General features: G+C 41.1%; 1 long non-coding RNA gene across 2 annotated transcripts; it reads left to right on the forward strand.

Annotated features, from left to right (window-relative positions):
* The first annotated feature begins 551 nt into the window (after window positions 1-551).
* On the forward strand, window positions 552-19308 carry LOC113966011. Of its 2 annotated transcripts, XR_003533691.1 has the most exons (4): window positions 552-616; window positions 8989-9052; window positions 9954-10070; window positions 19197-19307. It is a non-coding gene; the product is annotated as an uncharacterized LOC113966011 (long non-coding RNA). The 2 variants fall into 2 exon arrangements; XR_003533692.1 differs by lacking the exon at window positions 9954-10070 and having other exon boundaries at window positions 19197-19308.
* The last annotated feature ends 529 nt before the right edge of the window (window positions 19309-19837 follow it).

Below are 19837 nucleotides of genomic sequence, written 5' to 3' on the forward strand. Positions count from 1 at the left end.
AGGTTACAACAGCACTGATAAAGCTGGACAATCGCTGCGCTGCTGCATTTAATTTCCAGCACTTAAGATCCAGCCTCTACTGGGGATCCTCCACTCCCATCCCAAGGATTTGGGGTGGGTAGCACTGGGAGAAAACGCGGGAGAAAGGAAGGCAAATATTCTTGACTTGTCATTAAGCCTACACATCCCAGAATTAACATCACGCACCGGAATGTTTCACGGTTTTAGCTCCCACAAACCACCCCCGCCCTCCCCGCAGCGCCCACACGGCCAGCGCTACCCCTTTAAGGTGAGGCCGACGCCCCGCCCCCCGCCCCCCACGATGACCTCATCCCTGCCTTGCTATTGGCTGCTCGCACGTCAGTCAGGCGGTGTCCGCCCCGCCCCCGCCCCTCGCACCCGTTAGCTTCCCCAGGTGCTCGCAGCCCATTGGCCAGTCCCCGTGCCGCTCATCTGCGCCTCTCCGCGCTGATTGGCGGGGGCGGTGCGCAGCGGGCGCTTCCGCGGTTGCGAGGCGCCGGCCGGCGGTGGCGCGGCCGCGCTGCGGGAGCGGGGGCGGCGCCTCTCGGCGGGGCCGGGCGCGGGCGGGCTCGGGGAGAGATGGAGCCGTGACCAGGTGAGCGCGGAGCTGCGCCTCGGCCGGGACCCGCGGGGCGGCCTCGGGGGCCGCTGGCGGCACGGAGAGGGTGGGGGTGGGCGCGGGCGCGGGCCCGCCCCGAGGGGCCTCCCCTGGCCGGGGCACGGCCGCTCCCCCGGGCGCGGGGCGGCTGCGCCCCTTCCGGAGCCCCCGCGCTGTGCCGGCGCTGCCCCGGGCACACTCGGCACCCCTGCCCGCCCGCACCCCTCAGGGGGGCTCCCGGCAGCCCCGCGTTCCCCGGGTCGGCGGTGGGTGTTTTTCTGGGATCTCTTCCCGACGTTCGAGGCCGGGCAGTGCTGACAGGAGTCCCCGAGGGCTCGGGCAGCAGCCGCCTCCTGCCGCCCCCACCAGGCTCTCGGGAGCGAGGGTGACTTTTTCCTCTGGAAAGATGCTTGTCCGTGCTATGGCTGGGTGCATATTTGAGGTAACATCCCTGTGTCCCAGCCGTCTGTCGCCCTCTCCCTGACTAAAATCTTGGGTCAAAGAGGACCGGAATTTCTCATACTCTCCGATCCCAGGTGAAAGCTCACCGAGCTCTCTGTGTGTAAGTGGAAATGCCCTCCTGAGACCTGGATCTGTGTACCCTTAATCATGCAAACTTTGTGTTTCACACGGTTCTGTATGATGCTGTTTTACAATATGAACTGTGAGTGAGCTGAGTAAGGGGTTTCAGGTTTGCTGCTGCTTTATAGTAGTTCCTTTCTGGTATTGTTTGTCCAGACAGTCTCTGGGCCTCTGCTGTGAAACTGCATCTTAGTCTATCATCCATAGGAATTACATTTTGAAGACATTAAAAATGTTTCTGTTTGAGTCTATAGCCTCCTTTTTGGATCATGAAAACCAAAATGTGCTTTTTGGTTTTGTTAGGATCTGAAGAAACAGCTCTGAATATTTGGAAAATATAAAATTTAGCTATTCTAGGCTGAATGTGTATTTCCCAACATTTTGTCTGTATGTCAGATTTGCATTTGACATCACGTTTGGTTAGCCATGGCATAGCTGACTTACTGAAATTGTGTTTTCTAATTGTGTGTTGGTTTTACTTTCAGCTATATATATATGTAAGCTTGCGCAGAACCCCCTCAGTAGGCTTTTGTAAAGACACTATTAAAATCCATATTGTAGAACTGCTAAAAGTGTAATGCCTTTAGATGTTCATAAGTATTTCCAAAAATACTTCAGTCATTACTGAATATGAAATGAAAGGGACACCCATTTGTTCCCATTTGCTGCAGTGATTAAATGAGTGATCTAATAGTTGTGATTAAATAGAATCTAATAATAGAATTTAAAATAAGTGTATGATTTGAAGCTGACTGTGAACTCCCATTCTTTAGATTCATGCTTTCTGCTGAAGGGAGAAAGAGACTCAGGGTTGAAAGCAAATGCCATAAGCTTTTCACAAGTAGGCAAATTTGCCCTTCTTAATTAACAGATATTAACTTATTGAGCCCTTTACATTTCTTCCTCTCTTATAATTTAGATACCAAATGTGATTTCAGGAAAAGAGTGAATTATTGCCAGTTATAGTTTCTTGAGCATCGTATTGTTCCTGTACAAAATGTAAGCAGTGCTGGGTTTTCTGGTTCCAACAGTTGTGGAAGCAGCTTTAATTTCTATTTAATTAAGGCCATCCACTCTCATCATCATGTGGGAGAAGGCTCCCAAATCCTGAGGCAATAAGCAGATCATGAAATAAAATGCAAAGAAAGGGAGTACAGAAGACATTTTGACATAGGACTAAAAGAATATGGCATTTCCCAAAAGCAGTCTTTAATTTTTCTTCCTCTTGAATATGAAGTAATGGGAAACCCTTAGGTTTGAGGAAGAGTGTTTGCTTGTGTTTTTTTTTTAACTCTGACTTCTACTGGCATGGTAAAGCAGCAGCATTATTCACAGACTCTTTCATCCTGATACTTCCAGGTGAAATGTACATTCAGGCAATCAAATTAATAATTGTTTAATAATAATAAAAAGCCCTACTGGATTTCCTTCACTGTTGAGCCATGATTGCATTACTGTATGGTATTTAGTGGGGAAGAGGGCAACTGTGCTAGATAGAGAAGAGGATCAGAACCAAAAAGGTTTGGGTGTTAGAGCACAAAAATAAATTCTTAGGATGTATCAAAACGTAATCACAAGATTAATTATTGCGTGCATTTGGAATGTGCAGGGTGTCTCCATATATGCTTTTTACTTCAAAAACACAATTTATAGCAACTCTGAGTCTTCTGTCTTTGCTCTCTATACTCAACTGTCCTTCCTGTGTTGTAGATAATAAAATTGGTCTGTCTCAATGTCTGTTTACTTACTGATAACTCAGTATTGTGATTAAGATCCCTTTTGAGGAGTACAGTTGATTTCCTCCATGTAAAAAGAGGTAACAATTAGCAAATCTTATAGTTACACAAGGTTCTTCCTTTAAAGATTTTTTTTTTTTTACCAACTGTGTCCTGAGGGTCACTGTCTTTTCCTGAGAAACTGTTGGAGAGGAAGCAGAAAAGGCAACTGTTCAGTGGTCTCAAACTGTCAAACACCTACTCTGGGAAAGCCAAACCTAATTATTTCCTGTTGGACATATTGCTGAACTGAGACTGCAAACAGAGGATGTGGTTACACAGACATTTCTTTTAGTGGTAGGGCTGTCTTGAACAGCTCATATTCCCATCTACCTTTTTTTTTCCTCCCCATCATGTGCTGTCACCTCAGTAGTGATGGTATGTCTGTGGGGCTGCATGCTGGGCCTGTTAGAGACCTGATTTTTAATCTGAGCTTGTTCTATTCCTCTCCCTCTCAGACCCCCAAATAAAAGATGGGAGAGGGCTGAAGGAATGTGTAGCTACAGTGGAGGGAGAGCAGAAGCGGATTAGTAAGAGCTACAGCTAAAGGGTACCATAGTTTAAAACTCTTCTGTAGTTCTTTTATGCATGTGTGTCAGATGAAATGGATGAGTTTGTGTGAATTCAGAAACTCATTTCTATGTCAATACTCGGTTCAGTTCTTCAGGAACACCTGTGTGTGGTTAATGTGTATGTTTTTCCCTCCATCCTTTGGGTGCCTTACGGAGTGCAAACATTGGTAAGTGGGTTCTTTGGGGGAAATGAATGGCATTGGGGTCAGGACAGTTTTCATTACCAGTCTTAGGTATGCTGTACTGGTCAGTCAATGCCTTCACATTTTTAAATGTGGGTTGTCCTGGTGGAGAACAAACAAAAAAATACAGGAATCTGCCGTCGGTCCGATAGTCTGTTTTCAGATGTCAAGAAACTACTGCTAACAGTATCTCACTTTCTTTGATCCTTTCCTATTTCATATAAAATACACTTATTTTCCACCCAGATAAATTTTAGTTTTTCACTGAGTAAGGTACTGTAATTGTTTAAATTAGATTGGTTTATATTTCAGAAATTGGAGTAATGAATTTAGTTTGTGCAGCATTCCTTTCCCCTTCCCTCCCCCATTTTCTTCTGTGTGTGCGCAGCATCATTATTCTTGTGTGAAGAAATATTTTGGATTTAGGCACACGGCCATATTGATAACATCTCCATAAGAAGGTGAAATTTAACACAGTCACAAGTCTTTCTAAGTCTTGAAAGCTAAAGGCTGAGCTTTTAGTTGGGGATTTCTTGTGCACCTTAACCTCATGCCATCCATCTGCTTTTGCTCTCCTACCACAAACTAGCATGTCGACTGCTTCTACTTATCCTTCTTAATTAACTTGTGCTCCCTATTTCAGCTTATTTGGGCCCTGCTGATCCAGAAAAGCAGGGTTTTTGTGGAGCACAGCAGAGGAAGCCTGGTAGCTGCTGCTGCATGTGCCAGCACGTTATTTGTTAAGAGTTGATCATTGGGGGCTGCCTCTGTGGCACTGAAAAAAAAATTTTCCCCTGGACATGGTCAGGAACTGCTGCTGCTGCCACCGGCTCTGCTTGCCATGGATGCATGAAATGTGTATGTACCACAATGCAGGGGCCCCTGACATAAAGCAGTGCAGAAATTTGCCTATTTTGTCATCTTCAGTGAGGCAAATAAATGTGCTGACTACATCATCTTCGTGTTAAGGGAACGGGAGACTGAAATGATATGTCTAGTTTTGTGAAATTAATTTTGGCTTGGGACAGTCTACATCACAGATTGTTTCAACCTCAGATTAATGCTTCCTGTAATATATGGCAATTACGACTAGTTCTAGCCACACTAGGGAGAGGGGGTGTGGTTCCTTGAGTTCTACCCTTGCTGTGGTTTAGTGGAGCACTGAGGATATATCTTCACTGCACGATTGATCCATACGTTCAGCACCCTCTTCAGACTTACTCAAATGAGATCATCCTTTACACACAACCATACCCATGTTATGATGAACTAATTCTTTCTGCAACTGTTTATGTGTGTGAAGGTACGGCTCTGAGCAAAGATTAGACAAGATTCACTTTCTGTCATTTACAGGGAAGCTTTTTCTCCTTCAGGAAGAAACTTTTGGGGAAAAAACATTGAAAGACTCTACTTGAATGATTTTTTAAAAAATTATTACTACTTTTACCCTCTTTAGTGATCTTTATAGCAATATAAGAAGTTTTGCAACATAATGTGATTACAGTCTGCATTGTAACTTAATTTCTGTCCCACTGTGTAAGATGGACCCAAACCTGGATGAGAGTTTTCTTAAAATGATTGGTAGGACCAAGTTAATATTAGGCCTAATATTACTCTCTGAATTCTCTCTCATATGTCCTGTCGGGCATGCTTTACTGGAACAGATCACTTGGAGTCTGAATCTTTTCAAAGCTTCCATCTGAGAGGCAGGATGGGTGTTGGAAGGATGTGATATGGGTTCTGCATTGCCGTATTCAGATCAGACTTGCGAATCCTGTCAGTGAGTTTCTGTGTTGTTCAGACGTGCTCAAGCTCCAAGTCACCAGTGAAGGCAATAAGCCATTGTAATCACCGGAATAGCAGCCATTTGGCTTGAACATGTAAACACTGACATATAAACATTTCCATTGGATGGAGAAGTTTATCAGCAAGATGAGGCTTCTGCATTTCTTAGAGATGACACTATTTTTTCTTCAGAAAATCTAGGACAGTAGAGTTTTGCCTGCATTGACTGTATAGTGGGAGGAAAAAGGAGTGTTGGAGGAATGTTTTGATTGTGCTATGAGCAAAGAATAATAAAAGCAGTTTAACTGTGGAATTTTGCCAGAAAATGTTTCAGTTATCAGATTAATCTTTGCTCACTTGCTGTAGTATAGGAGGAGCAGTAAAGAGCTTGCCTTTCATTACACTTGTAAGGCTGTTCTGCTGAATTTTTGTGAAGTTTGACTTGGTTTTGAAGGCAGGGTGTGTCTGTGTTCTGTCTTCAAACTGGATTGAAATTCCATGGAGTGAGTGAATAAGGATAATGACAGGAATATATTATACCTGCAGCATCTCTTAGCTTAATGGCACACACGTATTACAAAAAAGTTGACGACTGTCCGTGCCTATTGCAAGCCAGTTTGTCTCCTACTTGGGGTTCAGATGGCTAAGAGTAAATCTCAGGATGCAATTCTTTAACCACCTCTGATTGAGCAGGAGCTTCGATGACAAATAGGACTGAAAGTTTTAAAGTTGACCTTTTATTGGCCAGAGTATCTGGAAGAAAACTTTAGTTCTTCGTAGAGAAAGAAAGATAAATATCTGGTGTCCTGGAGTATGAGTTTTACATGGGAGAACAAGGATGTCTGGACTCCTAAGAAGACTGATGGAAGTGCTGGAAAGTCAGGAGAAGTAAATAAACTGAGGCAAGGAAGTTATTGCAATAATCAGTCCTGTTTTCTGAATGTGTACTTGCAGGTACACACACACACACACACACAAGTTCTTTTTCACAAGGATAGTGCTAAGTTTTTGCAAAGATGCCAAAATCACTGAGTGTATGTGTGTCCCATATTGTGCCAGGTGAGCTGTCTGTCCGGCCTGGTGTTTGACTATTGATTACAAATGCCTTGGAAGGGATGTAGAACTGGGGGTGTACAGAGAGGTTCTTCCCCCTCTGCCTCACCCTCCAGCTGAGTAGGAATAGCCTGATACATTCTTCAGACCTGGAATATTTAACAGTTTGAAGTTTTCCAGAAAAAAACTTGCTGAAGAAAACACAAAGATTATTTTGGTTGGTTCTGGGGTTTCACTTCTGTAAAAGATTAGCAGATGCCCTGTACCAAGTGGTTGGACTGGGTGATCAAGAAAAGACTCAGTGTGGGAGCTGTTTGGATTCAAATAAGATTCGGGAGAACGTGGATCATAAGTGCTGGAAATTAAATGCAGCAGCCTGATGATTGTCCAGCTTTATCAGCGCTGTTGTAATCTAATATTGGAAGATAATATTCAATGAGCCAAGATTACTGGAAATCAGGGATTGTCCAGCAGAAATCTTCAAATGAAACACATCCCTAACTTTTCCACGCTTTCGTGTGTGAAAAGTGGTTTCAAGGGTACCTGAGTCTCAAAAAAACCAAAACCCCAAAGCAATCAGCAAACACCAAAATAAAAAACTACTCAAACTCAAAAGATAACAAAAACTGGCACTAGGGCAAAGATTTAATATATGGATAAATATCACTCACTTATAATTTGTGATTTAACAAACCAACACCATCACAACCAAACACTCCATACCTGAATTTTGATGTTATATGCTTAATGCTGTCAGAAGAATACTCCAGCAAAATTATTTTACCAAATTATGTCAGGTACTTTATTATCATGTTGGAATAGCAAACTCTTAACAATGGTTAATTGTTTACATCTTTGTGGAAGACTTTCCTTGACTTTCTGAGGCCTTTTTGCCTTGCCTTTTAGGAAATCTAGGATCTGCAATTCTGTGAAAAGTACATTTTAACTATATACTTGGTTTTGTAGCCTTGCATCATTATCATGTTTTCAGTTGTATCAGTTTGGCTATTTATTAAAGAAAAGTAATTGCTTGTTACAGATTCTCACGTTAAATTAATTAAATGGTTGTAAGTAATTCTAAATATTGACTTGATGACAAATACTGTAAGAGGTGGCAGAATGACTTCTTGATTCTGTGATAGAGCCATGATTAATGTGTGCTGACACATTTTATTCAAAGAAAAATAGAAACATTCTCTGTAAGGGAAGCCTCTAAAGTAGTAGTGTCACCTTTTTTTTTGATTTGTATCTATATTGTAAATCGCTTCTTCAAATTGTTAACTGGAGAGTCGACCTAGTAGGTGTGCAATTCATTACTGTAGCTGCTGCTAAACCGTGGCCTTCTTTAATTTGTTCGGTGGGGGTCAGAAAACTTTCACATTTTGTGATATGCCAACTATCCAAGCATTGAGACTAATCAGTCTAATTGGTCTTATTCCTTCTGATGTTGAAGTAGTAGATAGCTCATTCTATTTTGCGTTTCATTGGAACTATGTTAATGCTTGTGTCCAAAGTCCATCCAGTCTGAAGTTTGTATTTGGGGAGGTGCCTGTTTTTTTTAATTTCATCTTATTGACAGAATATCATGACATCTCAACTGCAGTTCTGTGCTTCTGGTGTCTAGGAAGCCCTAAAGTCTGAAGAGCTTGGAGGAGGAAATGGAATAGAAACTTCATGTTTAAACCTTCCTATGATGATGTGTATTTTTTTAAAGGTGTCTAAGGAAATAGGAGTGAAAGTATGGCAACTACAAACCAACTTCTGATGCCTGCCATTTGAGACAACAGTCTTCCAGAGCCTCTGAAGTAATTTTTTTCTAGTCAAGTACTGCTATGCACACCCGTTCAAGCTGTATTGCCAGAGAAAAGTGGTGTGTTACTTCAGTACATTTAGGAGTTTTTAAGGTGCACAGGAGGGTTATCCTGGGCCCTCACCCCCCCAAAAAATGGAATTCCCATTGCAGTCTTGACAAATCTCTGAAATATACTTTTTAACTTTTCCCTGTTTTTGTTTGGATGGATGTAATAAACTAGTCTTAACAGGATACAACTTCTACCATCCAGTGTTTAAGAATGATTTCATTACAGGGACAAGAAAATTGAGTATCATTTGGTGAATATTCTGCCTTAGTAGATCTCAAACACTGCATTCTTCAGAACTGACTAACCAGCTGTCCTAAAGTAAAAGTTCTGCTCTGCAAGTAGCATGGGTATGTATATACAAGTGTGGCAGTCTTGATGGTATTTCAGTCCAACTTCTGTTGTGTGTGACAAATGAATTAAAGATTTTTTTGTAAAAAGAATCCTAGATAAAGAACTTTGCTTCTTACTCTTAAAGCAGAAAATGGACTGTGCTGTGTTTAGTGTTGTTTGTTTGTTTGTTTTTAAATCTCTGACTATTGGTCTTATTTTCTCTTTCAGTGACTGGGGAGAGAGCTGCTGGCATGGAAGTTAGCTGGGTTTGTCCGTGGGAACTGTGAGTAAGGTGTGTGTTGTGTTCTTTTTGCTGTCTTAAGTCTGCCCCTTTTGTTCTTATGTGCTGAATTGAAAATTGCTTGTGGTCAGTGAATGTGAGGGATAAAATATTTAAGTATTTTGAATTTGCATTAGTGTCAAGTGTAACAGCTATGCAGCAAGGACTTTATAGTGTTAACAGCATAAACAGCACACTTACCCACTTTTCAATGCTGCTGAGCAATTATAAGACTTCTTGTTTTAAAGAAAGAAGCAGAGCAGGTTGAATTTGCTATCCTTTGAATTGGCAAAGAACAGCAGCGTTCCAATTCCCCCACCCCTCTACCATGTTCTTTACTCACATTCATTAGATTTACATGTTAGGGAGCACTTCTTGAGTACTTGCTACTTCTTTTCAATAAACTGGTTAACTTAAGCAAGACTGTAATATTGACATATGCTTCTCTGTGAATCACTGAAGAAAAATCTTACCAATTTTTCAGTAGGGGGGAGATCCAAGGGTGGTTCTTGTAGGGGGGAAAAAGGGAACAGATCATCTAGTAACTCAGTCTCAATTGCTGGGATTTTCACTTAATGAATGTCATGCTGGGTAGTAGAATATGCCGATAAATGCAAAGAAATTTGAATTGCACACCCAGTGTCCGTTGATGGGGAGGAGAGACAAAATCAATTCAGATTGGTTTAATTTCTGTAGACAGTTTCATAGTCATGACTAAAGAATGTGACTGGAGTCAGAAAACTTCTTCCAGACTCTGTTTCAGACTTTGGTTTCACACTGTACTTGAGGTAATTGAAAGCTGTCATTTTTTCAATGGACCTTGCTCCTGATTTTTTGTTTGTTTGTTTAGGTTTTGTTTGTTTAGGTTTTTTGTTTGCTTTTTTAATGAGATCTAACAAATCTGTGGTTACAGGGCTCAGATTGCTAGCACAGTGGGAAAACAAGCATGTTCCAAGGTGTAGCTTTCCATCAGAACAGCAAACTGAATTGACTTGCTCTGTGGCTGCAGTCACTACTTGAAGGAGAGAAGGTGAGAATTTCAAACTGAGGTGAGGTGATGCAATATGGACCTACACTCTCAGTCACAGCCTAGGATCAGACTGAATTAGTTAAAATATAAAACTACTTCCTCAGGCACACTAAAGTAAGTTACCAAAAACATTGCCTTAAAATCCTTAAGATTCTATAAGTTCTGCAGTTTTGCCTGCTGCTTTGTGCTGACATGAATGCTTTTGCCAGGAACTGAACTAACTGAAATCTAACTACTTTATCTTGTTTTAATTCTTTTTTTTCCTTTTAAAAATTTATTTTCTTTTAGTCTAGATTTGTTCCCTGGGCTGTCTTTCCTTTCTTGGTCAAGTCACCACTTTATTATGTCCCAGATCATCCAGTTCTTGTCCCAAATTCCAAATCTTCTTGAAGATTTGGAAAGTGTATTGTTTGAAAGTGTATTGTTTCTTTTGAGGTCTTATTTCCACGCTTCTCTTGTCCAGTGAATTTCTCATCCCAATCTGCCCTAAATCCACATTCACCAAGAGTTTCTTCGTATTTTCTCAGCCATGAATTTCCAAGTCAAAGCTCACATCTGGCTGCAGATTGTCGGCATTCCCTTTTCTAGTTTGCTGCAGTCTCCCTGTTTCCATTGGTTGTTGGCATCTGTTGCCACATGCCTTTGCTGCTGGCTGAATCCATTGCTTCCACTAGTTGCCCCTATGGGGTGGGAAGGAATGCTTTGCCTCCGACATGAAGGAAAACTTAAAAGATGCATCAGATAGCAGTTGCAAGGAAGTCAGTCAGAAGGTGGTGAAAAACAGGCAATCCTGTTCTAAACACACTGCAGTCCATCATGCGTTTCTTTGGCAGCAGTGCAGGCTCAAACAGCTTGCTCCCTTTCTTGGCTCCCTCTGTTTTGCTGGCATAGCTGTTTTTGTGGCCATGGTGAGCCACTCTGGGGAACACATGCTCCTGGAAAGAAGTGTTTTCTCCTAGATTATTTTTCATCTGGTCTAGTACATGTTGTCTCTGTAAGATTTGTGTTGGTTTCACAATGAGGAAGGTATGAGAGCAGGAATGTGTAGCAGGCTGCTTAAGTTGGCACCACTGCTAGATGTTTAAGTGTGCTCTTTGACATTACAGTTAAGTTGATCTTTCAGTGTGCTGCTGTTGCAAAGGCTGGTCAAACCTCTGCACAGCTGTATGCTCCTACTTCTTCCTTTGCATCAGAGCTTGTGATTGTGCAGCCCCAGGGCATATCCAGCTAGCTGACTGATCCTGGAAAAAATGGTTTCTAATCTTTTGCAGAGTAGATTGTCTCTGGTTCGGCTGACCTGAGTCACCCTGTGGGTGCACAATCATTAGATCAGACGAAAGGGAAGCTGCAGGAACCAACAGCTTGGTGGCAGAAGGCTGGATTCCTCTTTTAATTAGGATGTTGAGCTATATCATGACCAAGGCCTAAAATATGCTGGTGTACCTATTGACACATGACACCTGAACATCACGTCTTTTTTGCTCTTTTGTTCTTTGAACTTCAGCGGAAATTGTTGTTTCTTCAGTAGCCATCATCTTTAGTCTCACAAACTGGATCATTCATTCAGCACACTAAGAGGTATGATAGAATTAGGTGTCTGTAAAGTACTTCACCAGTTTAAGGCTCAGCATCCTCTAAAATTGGAAGAGTGCCTTCCTCATTCATACTTTGAGCTTAAATAAGATCTTCAGAAATTGGTAGAGAGTTCATTGGTTTTTTTCCAGCAAGGATTGTTTATTATAAATATCACTGTGAATCTCAAAACTAGCTTTGGTGTTATCAGTTCTTCTGTGTGCCCAGAGGTCATGAGATTGAAAGCCACAAAGTTCCTCCAAATACATATTGAAGCATGAAAAGTATTTCTTAAAAATATCTGGAATGGCAAACTACATTTCTTAGCCTATTTGTGGCTTTAAGAAATGAATGTTTAACTATGATTTTTCAAGACCTCTTAAAGACTTTCTATCACTGCGAGACTGAGTGAAACAAATGTATTTTATGAAGGAAATACTTAGGACTTAAGAAATATCATTCTTGATGAGTGGTTATTAAAATTGTGTGCAAAGCTGTTTGTCTACAGCACAAATTATGCAGTTGATTGTTTTGCATCAGATATGCATCTTTTCTCCCTCAAGTCCTCACATCTCTATACAGCTGTTCATGCCTTTTGTCTGATAATATTGCTTGCCATTTTCTTGCTGACCCAAGCATGTTTTGACTCTTGTACTGATAGATTTGCTGGAGGTGGTAGCAGAGAGACACAATGATGATTCAAAGATATCCTCTCTTACTGTAGTGTTACTGGCACAGTACACATACAAATACAGATTCTTTAGCTCAGATAAAGTTGTGCTGATTTGAGTTTTACCAGCATCTTTGTTCACATGTGTTGCAGTCTTTGGCTTTATAATACAATCTTTGTAGAGTAGTGGCTTGTGATTATGGTAAAATGGACAGCTTACACCTCCAAATCACTAGTTCTAATCCAGAAAGAATTTGGTTACATTTTGACTGCTTTTGCCTCCTCCTACCCCCAATTACTATGAAAGTGAAGGAAGCTGATGACAGGTTTATTTTGCAAAGACAAATGTGTGTGGAATGTGTGTGTTAAAATAAAATTCCATGATCTAAGAAGGTCTCTCTTTAGTGATCTGCATAGTTTGGTTTCTTAACGTCGTTCCTCAGGAACAAGTTCTCAAGGCTGTACCCCCTCCAGGGTACAGTCTGTGATGTTGCTTATTGTATTATATAAGTAAGCCTTGTTGCTTACTGTATTATATATACTTTATGGACAGTTACATGTTAACTCTCAATTAAGTGGAGAAATAATTCTGCCAACAGTTGCATGCCTGAGTTAAGCTGACTGCCAGGAAACAAAATAATTTTTTTAATACAAGTTTGGAGGTCTTCCTGTTGGTGATTTTTCTTTGCTATCTAAAGATAAAAGGAATATCTCTCACTATGATTGTTTTAGCTTTTCAAGCTAATGTGATGCTTCTCTTCCAGCTGCTGAAAACTTCACTTCTAGGTTATTCTTTTGATTTGTGATGACCTGGGGGATAGAGTTGCCTTTGGGCATGCCATGGCATTCTCTTCCAGTCTTCTCACTCATTTCAAGGATTTGTCCACTTAAAGCCTCTTTGCCCCAAGATTGCCTCTTCTCTTGACTGAATGATCTCAGCTGGCATAGTCATTTAACAGAACGCTGCTCTTGAGTTTAAAATAAAAAAAAAAAAACAACTGTCTTCTCAAAATAGCCCAGCTGCACACACATGCTGTTGCTATTAGGTGCTGGAGGTTGCTTAGCAATTCTTAAATCAGTAGGAAATTACTATTGCCCTGGCAACTCGGCCCTAAAATGCAAAACAAGCGAAAGCTGTTTAGAGAGGTGTCCTTTCTTGATCTGGGAATTGTGCTTTCCTCCTCCCCCCTTTCTACCCCTCCCTCCAGTGCTTCTCTGATTTTTACATACTTATTTTTAAATTCCTTTTATGTTTTGATTTTAAATTTTAAATTCCTATATGTTTTGCTCTGGTTATTGAGGTTTCACATTAGGGAAGGTAGTACTGTTCTTTGATTCATTTAAATACTGTCAAGACCTTGATTATGCCATGAGTATGTGAATATTGCCAAAATCATGCAGGGGCAACACTGTGCTCTCAGGAGCCAGGAGTGCTCAAATTATGTTGCTATAAAGCACTAACCCACTGTCACAACAATACAAGCAGGAACCATGACACGAGGGGGAAGATGGGACTGCTCAAAAGAAACAATAGACACTACTTGTAAATATATAAATAATCATTATCCATTTGAGACCCCTGGTGGCCTAGTGGTTAGCGTGCAGGACTTTCACTGCTGCGACCACGGGTTCGAGTCCCCGGTCTCCTGGCCTGATGGAGGTCGTTAGCCCTGTGAGGCCATCCATCTATGAGAAGGTCACTCTAAACAAACCTACGTCCTGAGGACCTCACTGCCATTGTCCAAGCTTGCTTGGCCCCGGCAGATGAACCTTAGGATTAAAGGGTGGGCTCAGTTCAGCGCAGGCTGTGTCTCACCTAAAAAATCCATTGCGCAGGCTGGAAAGGTAAAAAGACCTTTCCCCAAATCTTCGTTCGTGAAGATGGGCCATTATTATATTATCCATTTCTGAGTTCTGAAGGCGTTCAAGACACTTCAATTTAAGATAGACAAACCAGGCAGAGTCAATTTTACACAAGGTACAAAATTAAGAACCGCAGCCATTAATAATTTTTAGAAAAATATTATTTTTATCAAACCTGCAAACTACAAAGACTAAAGTGCTCGGAAGCTTGTTTTACATGGTAGCTTTTTAAGTGCATCCTCTTGCCATTGCAGCACTATATCACAGTAAACACACAGTAAACCTGACTAGCTTACTTGCTGGTGAAAAAGGTATTCTACTTTGCATTTACCATATGACAAAATTACTTATAGAAATTTCTCTTAAAGCTGCTCATCCAGAAACACTGAAGGACAGATCAAACCCTGGGAGGGGAAAGGGGAACAAAATAGACAGACATATGCAGTATGGAGACCTGTCTGACCAACAGTAAGCTAGTGAAAAGAAAACTGGGAGGGGGAAAAGGGGATTAGGATTAGTTTCCTGTCATTTTAGCTCCATTAATCATCCCATCATAAGGGCAGGCAAGCACTAGTGTTGGCACAGGGAAGCAAAAAAGGCATGTATCCAAGACCGCCCTTTTGGCAGGAGCTTAGGCCAACTTAGCTGTATCATACAACCACATCCTCTGGTTAGACACAGAACTGGCATTGCCAACAAAAGGAGCAGTCCAGCCTGCTCATTCCTCACCGCCTGTCAGCCAGCACAAGCTGAACAAGATCAAGGAACTGATCTGTGTTAAATTTGACCTGGCCACACACAAACTACTAGTTTTAATCTGCACCTGTTGCTAATCTGGTTTGCCACCCAGCCACACAAAAACTTGGCTATCATGAGGGACTATAAAGCACAAGGAAGTGAAAAAGAAATCAGGATGGCTACCTTTGATAGCAGTCATCTGAAGGTTGGAGATAGTTTAATCTATCCAACACATGCATGGTGACACAGCTGTCTGTGTAGTTGGCAATAGACTGGGGAACTGATTTTGAATATTGAATATTCAGGACGAAATGGCTGGTTTTCAGCTAAATAGATTCCCCAGTTGAAGACGGGTCAGCGTAGGGATAGAAATGAGCAGCTGGACAGTGGAGGATTTAAGGGTTGGTTAAGCTGGTGTTGCTGCTGTAGAACATCCGTGTTATCACAGCCAACTCTTGTCCCAGAAGCAACTGGCCCAAAAGTAGAAAAATGCCATGATAGAAAGCTTTTGCCTGGTTAGGCAACAGATGCAAATCCTTGAGGCTACTCATCCTGAAGCCCTTATTGGGGATAAGAAATACTTGCTCTTAATACTGTCCATCAGCTTCTGGATGACTCACTTAAAGATCATGATATGGTACATTTCATTATGGGAAAGTTTCTAGTCTGTTTGGAAATGACAAGAAAACAAACATTGTAAAATTTTAATTAGGTTCTAAATATTAATCTGTGTAACTAACTGATTGATCATTTTACAATGACAGTTATAGAGTGGTATAGCTGCCTGGGAAGTCTAGAAGCAGCCTTATGTTGGTTGCAGACAAGGATTTCATGTCTTTGACAGGACTTCCAAATATTGCAGCATGAATGATTATAAATCCTCAAAGCATCTTTCAAATGCCTCTATGCCCTCATCAGGCTTTTAATTGAAAACATTAAAATCAAACTCATCCAATTACAGCTTTTATTGTAGTCTTGAGGACTGGATGCCTTTTTTTTTTTCAGTGTGGGAATATGTTACATACTAAGACTTGGCACTGATCTGAAAAAGAGTTCTCTTTCCCTTAGGTAGAGGCTGGATGTTTGTATGTAATAATGGTATAAGCTGGTTCTCTCCCTTGTGAAGTGCTGGGACAAGTGTTTATGATGCTACAGGGCAAACTACACCAGGAATCTGATTTAGCAGCAGTGTAAAGCAGAAGACTAGCTTTTACACCTGGGTCAGTTTTCTTGTTGGTTTTTTGTGTGTCATTGCCGATTCTTGTTCTGGCCTGAAATGGGAGATAATGTGGAGAAAGGAGAAGGCAGGCTTACCTAATGCATTTAATGGTTCATCCCAGTTTAGTTTTATTTGAGCTGCAACCCTGCTTGGAGTAACAGAATTGTTGTCCAGACTGCTTGAGAGTCTAGACAGTCAGGCTGATATTTTTGTATTTTGTGGTGATGTTCCACTGCACTATGCTGGTTCAAGTGTGCCTTGTATGGAGGAATTGATCCAGATGAAAAATAACCAAGGAAAAATTGCATTTCAGCTGAATCAGCAGGATGTAGGGGCAGAGCAAGAATGACTGTCAAGTCAAGGTTTGCTTAAGCTGTGTTCCTTTGATTTGGGACAAACACTGAATGACATGCCAACTAGAATTAAGCTGCCTTCCGTCTCTGTCGTTTTCTGCATGAGTTAGGAAATGTGCAAGTTCAGGTACAACTCTGGATAATCCAACTGCTGTGCTGAAGTTTCACTGAACAATTTAGTGGAGAAACTCTGGTTTATAATCCCAGTACCAATTAACACCATTTGGTATGGTGTTGCTCAAGGTCATGTAGTAAACTGGTGTGTGAGCACTGATCTCTTATTCCACTTCTTGTTGTCACTGGCTCGGCTGGACTGCTTTTACTGTGGCTTGGTGCTGTACTTTTACCTACATTATATAGTTCCAGTGGTCTGGATAATGCATTATATCTAAATTAGGGAAATAGATTCTGTTTTACAACACTGTTGTTAAAGTGGTGTTTGAAATGTAATTTTCCTAGTTCATGCAGGTTACAAATTCCTCTTTAAAAGAAAACCCATTATGTCAGAAGTTCCTAAGGGCATTTGCTGTTTACCTAGTTGAAGCAGATCTTATGTATTTGAGACACATGAAGCTTGGTTTTCCCCTTTTGGGAAGAGGAAGGAAATCTTTCTTTTTTAGAGTAGATTGAGGAGGGAAGGTTGAGTCTCCTGCCATTCCAAATCCCTGCAGGGTGGGTATTAGATATGTCTGTCACCTGTTTGTGATTTCAGGCCTGGCTGCGCTTGCCCTTCCGCATGAGCTGACCATCATGTGGAACCAGGCAAAGTGTAATGTCTCCAGTATGTCTCCTTCAATAAAGCGAATTGGCTTTGGCTCCTCTAAGATGGTGAGAGCAGTCCTTACCAGCCAGCCTCCTACCTGAGCAATTACTCTTCCTTTTAGCCCCTTTCCACAGGTTTCCCATCCTACAGGGACAGGCCTAAGGCCAACTATATCGGTCATGATTTAACTCTTTCCAGCCTTTGCAAAGATTGTTAGAGTTTACCAAACTCTGTTCTTTTAAATCTGTGGTTTAAGAGTGGGTGTTTCCAGGTTTTCTCTATCCATTGTAAAGAGAAGGGCATGATCCCATTTTTTTCTCTTTTCAGATTACTGTTACAATTTGCTTTCAAATGGATATGATTCTGTGTTTACTTTGGACAGGAAAAATATCAGGGCAGGGGGGGTAGGCACTTTCTAGCCAAATTTTAACTGAAGTAAAAGCAAATGCTTCGTGTGGCAGTAAGGTTTGGCTCAGTCTCATTTGTTTTGTTATAACAAGTACCATTTCAGTTTGGTGGTTTTTGTTGTTTTCTGAGTTTTTTCCTCCACCTTTCTTTTCTTTCCTTTCCTTCAGATCATGACGTAGGGTCCTGGGAATGAATGTATGACAGCATGGATGAAATAACGTATATTCATTACCAGTAAATTCTTACTGTTAACTTAAATATACATTGAACAAATTTTTGAAACAAATGTACTGCTGCTTATAACTTTGTTCTGGATATTATAGAACAAATGTTACTAATCAACTGAAGTATGAAACTGAAATGCAAGTGGGGAAAATTACTATTTGAACTCCTTTGTCAGCTATCAATTTGTTGTTGTTGTCACACTCATTCAGGTTAATTATGAGTGTTAAATGGAGAATACTTAATAAAAACTGTATTGTTAAACACATTGTTCCAAGTTAATGCTTTTTGATTGATTTCTGGAGGATTATCCTGATGGTTTTTACTTTGCTTCTTTGCAGGTTGCTTTACCTGCATCTTTTTGAAGCTGAAGGTTAGCCTCTGGAAGTACCTTTTGCTTGCTAAATTATGACAGTGCAGCAGAGTCTTCCGAGTTTAGACTGGTTGAAACAGCAGCATACTAAGAAGCAGGAGACTTCCGTCTTCATTAATCAAAACCAAATACGATTGCCCTTGTGTAATGTCTGTTGCTGTTTAAATGTTGACACAGTAACCATTTCACTGGAGAACTTACAGCTGGTTTGTTTCTCTTTAAATTACTGATCAGAAAAGAATTTTAATTTGAACATTGACTACTTATTTAAAGAATTATGGAAATATAATGAAACACTCTAAAATTGCTTATTTCGCTAAAGCCCTTTATATATTGCACATTTTGGTTACTGTAGCTGAGACAGGCAAGTTTGTTCACTTTACGTGGAATATTTTTCTCTTATTCATTTTCACTGATTGTGACTGGGGAAGAGAGAATGAAACAAGAACTATTTTTTGAAATGCAGTTGATTTTATCTGAAAATCCTCATTTGTTGTACTCAGCTGTCCTTCCAGATTTATTATGAAGGATTACTTTACCTGATTGGAATTCAAAGAGACAGTTGTTAGAACACTGTTGTTGATATAAAAGGACAGCAGTCAAGAGTTCAGCAAGGTTCTAGATTGAGTTGTTCCAGTGAAGTCAGCCTATCTGTGTCTTCTCAAGATTGGGTTCCTAAAGGACCAATAGTTGAGAATGTTCTCATACTTTTAAAGAAAATGATAATAATCTGTAGTTTCATCAGTAGTTGTGTGACGCTGTTGGAGGTTTATGTAGGTTTTTAAACTGCTGAGCATAGCAAGTTTCGTTCACTAGTTGGATTTGGATTGATGATGATAACACAAACTCTGTACTGAACATGTTTCTCTATAACGTGGAAGACACCACGATGAACTGGACATATGGCGGAGACTCTCATGTGAGATTTATGGGTTTGTCTTGCAGGTTGCCATCACGAAAGCCAAAGTGGATTTCTCCGGCGTGGTGTGCCTGCCCCCTTCCGTCATTGCTGGAAATGGGCTGGACGGAGGCGGGGCTGGCGAAAATGATGATGAGCCGGTGCTGGTGTCCCTTTCGGCGGCCCCCAGCCCCCAGAGCGAAGCTGTTGCCAATGAGCTGCAGGAGCTCTCCTTGCAGCCCGAGCTGACCCTCAACCTCCATCATGGCCGAAACCCCAACCTTCCTCCGCTCAGTGAAAGGAAGAATGGTAAGTGGGACAGTGCACTCATGTCTCATGTAGTGTGTCGTCACTAAGGAAGTACTGTGGTGATGTCATGGTACATGTTCTGATGACAGATCTGCTTTTTAGTGCTTCTTACAGTGGTTTTTTTTTATAAGAAGAACTAATAATGTAGAGTTCACAAGACTGAGTTACACTAATTGATTAGAAGGGTTGATGTTACTGGCTGTGAAGGTTCCACAGAGCTCCAGTGATAAATACTTTATATTATTGTTTTAGGTCAATACCAGACACAGCTTCCACGTACTTAGTGGTGACTAAATGTTGTGCAAAGCTGAGACAGTCAATCAAAGGAAGCGTTAGCTCATTTTCAGACTGTAGCCATCTGTAGATCCATTTTCTTTGC

Source organism: Neopelma chrysocephalum, unplaced genomic scaffold (assembly GCF_003984885.1).
Source record: "Neopelma chrysocephalum unplaced genomic scaffold, ASM398488v2 Primary Assembly neopelma1_59, whole genome shotgun sequence".
In the NCBI taxonomy this organism is placed as follows: Eukaryota; Metazoa; Chordata; class Aves; order Passeriformes; family Pipridae; genus Neopelma; species Neopelma chrysocephalum.